Source organism: Brassica oleracea, chromosome C9 (assembly GCF_000695525.1).
Source record: "Brassica oleracea var. oleracea cultivar TO1000 chromosome C9, BOL, whole genome shotgun sequence".
NCBI lineage: Eukaryota > Viridiplantae > Streptophyta > Magnoliopsida > Brassicales > Brassicaceae > Brassica > Brassica oleracea.
This window is the reverse complement of record NC_027756.1, coordinates 36,628,062-36,631,204: the sequence shown is the minus strand read 5'-3', so window position 1 is coordinate 36,631,204 and position 3,143 is coordinate 36,628,062.

The window sequence follows — 3,143 nt, the reverse complement described above, 5'->3', positions numbered from 1 at the left end:
AATATATATATTAAAAAAATTATTTAATAAAATATTTAATTACCATTTCCAAACGGACACCGGCGTGGGGTTTTTGGCCCGTAGTGTGAAGCATCGGCCCGTTTCCGTGCTCATCGACCGTGTTACGGGAGTTAGAGCAAGCCTGGGCGATTCTAATGGAATCAGGAAGGCGCCAATAACGGATGAGGCCATCCCACACATCCGTGGTGAGCTCAGCGTAAAGATCGTATAAAAAAAATAATCAACCATATTGAAGACGAGGTGAATCTCATCACATAAACAATTTCAACATAAAAATATGATACCATATATAAAAAAACCACAAAATAATAATTGACACATAATATACAATTGGATGAGAAACATATGTTAAACAGAAAATTTAAAGAATACAAATAACAATTAAAATGAAAATGTATCTTTACTAAACAAAAACTACAATAGAAGAAATTAAATGGTGCAATATCTTAAAACATATTTAACTACAACTAAAAATCTAAACAAGTTAAAAACAAGAACAAATGCCAATTATGGATCTAGAATTATAAAAAAAAATACAACCAGAAAATTACGTAAACCTCATCCAACCTATATAATATGTTATATCCAACTTATATAATATGTTATACCCTGCAGTTTCTTAATATCGATACAACCATCAAAATCAAACATTATAAATTTAACATATATAATCTTTCGACGCTAAAACATTTTTAAAAACCACACATGTTTTAGACACTTCTTTTGCAAATACTAACATAAAATACGAAATATAAATATACAATAATATACTTATATATATCACATGTAAAGCAACCAACCCTAGTATATATATATAAGAGTGTCTCAATCAAATCATGTCGGTGACGAAGTTACAATACCCTTACTCCAAAGAATGTCTCTTCATGAGAAAATGCATTAACTGTTGATCAAAAAAAAAAAATTGCTTCGCAAATGAAGCAGTCCCAATTGCCAAAATCTTTTTCCTAGTGGTCTTCACATGTGGTCTCTTTTACCTTTGCTCTTTAATCTCCATGTATTTCCTCGGCGATCTTGGTTCCCCCACTCTCGCTGGCTGCTCCCTTGCACTTTCATCCGCAAACATTACTGCTTACTCTGTCTTCTCCGGCTTGACCGTGGGCACCGAAACCATCTGCTCACAAGCCATTGGCGTAAAACGCTGTAACCTCTTCCGGGCAACCATCCGGCGAGGAATGATCCTCCTCGTCTTCCACTAGTAAAAAAAACGGCCATAGCCACGGTAACATTTTCGTAGCTATGGGCCACATTTCGTAGCTATATGAGTTTTTGCTACGAAAATGCTACGAAAATAAAATTGTAGCTATACCATCGTAGCAGAAAAAAATCGTAGCAAAAGTCGAAGCAAAAAGCTACCGTTTTGAGACGAGGAATTCGTAGCAAATAAGCCATGTTTTGCCACGAAATATTACATAGCTGCTTTTGCTACGAAATAAACTGTAGCTAAAACCGTGGCTTTCTAAAAAAATAAATTCAAAAAAAAAATCAAATTCAAAAAAAAATAATAATAATTTTTGTAACTGTAAAAATATTAAACGAGAATCGATATACAAATTAAATCGATTTACATTTACAAATTAAAGTGGTTTAAGAAACTAAACCAAAAAGGCTAAACCAATTAACCCTAATGTCCGTCCGTCCAATCCTCTTCCTTTCTCTTCTCTCCGACCAGCTCCCGACCATATCCGGCGTAGCTCCTGTCTTCTCCGGCATTTCTCCTCGGTCTTCACCGGCGTGGCTCCTCAGTCTTCTCCGACGCCACTTTTTCTGTCTTCTCTAAGCTTTCCCAGATTCTCCAGCACGCAACATTCTATTAATGGCCCACTAACAAAATCAGATTCAAAATCCAAACTTTGACCATATGAAGAAAGACGTCACAAATGAGAGGAAGCTTACGGGGCAGAGACTTCACGGAGAGAGACAGAGGAAAGAGAAGAGGCGTCATGAAGAAGAGATGTCATGGAGGAAAGAGGCGTCACGGTGACTTCACGGAGGATAGAAATAGAGGAGGCCTCACGGTTCTTGGTGACTTCCCGGATGAGAGAGGCAGAGGAGGTGAGGAATAGAAGAAAGAGATGAAGACATTGTAATGACGTAGAGAAAAGAAGAACAGAAGATGTGCACAGAGAGAGATGGTCGGGACTTGGGATAATGAATATGTTTCAGATCTGAAACGAAAAGAGAAGAAAAAAAAATGAAATGAATAGTGAATTGTGGCCATTGATTTAAATTTATCCATGGTTGAGATGATGATCCTTGCCATAACATTGGACCAATGATAACAAAGTTAGAGGATAAGATAAGTTAAAGAAATTTATATTATTAAATTGTGTGGTTTTGAATAAGGCAGTACATTAATATGTTAATCCAAAAACCTTTAGCCATCGCCATATTTAACAAGACTTGGAACATAAAGTTTTTGCTTTTATATTTTATCTTTAGTTAAAAATAAAAATATAATGGTTAATAGTTATTTTCTTGATTAGTGTTTATAGTTTAGTGAATAGAGTTTTCAGTTTAGATAGATAGAGCTTGGAATTAAAATTTAAAATTATGGTTCATAATAAATGTTAAAGTTATTAAATGTAAATGGTAAGATTAAACTATTTTAACTATACAAGTATGATTCAATGATTTGTAATTTAGAATTTGAAAATTTTAGAATAGTAGTTTATGTTTAAGTTTTGATGTTTAAATTTGAAATGTTAAAATTAGTGTTTGGGTTTTGTGATTTGGGGTATAAGGTTTAGGGTTAGAGTGTAAGGTTTGGAGTATTGTGTTTGAAGTTTAGATTTAAATTTTTGAATTAAATTTTAAAAAAGATTAACTTTTGAGTTTTAGTTTTAGATTTGTTGTTTAACTTTGAAAAAAGTATATTAGTGTTTAGATTTATGATTTGGAATATAGAGTAATATATAAAGTTTAGAGTTTGGAATATAGTGTTATATATAGAGTTTAGAGTTTGGAATATCGTGTTTGAGTTTTGATTTAAAAATTGAGATTAGATTTTTAAAATAATTAAATTTGAGTTTAGGTTTAAGATTTTGAGTTATCGTATGAAGATAAAATTTAAGATTTACTTTTAGAGTTTAGGGATTAAAAAC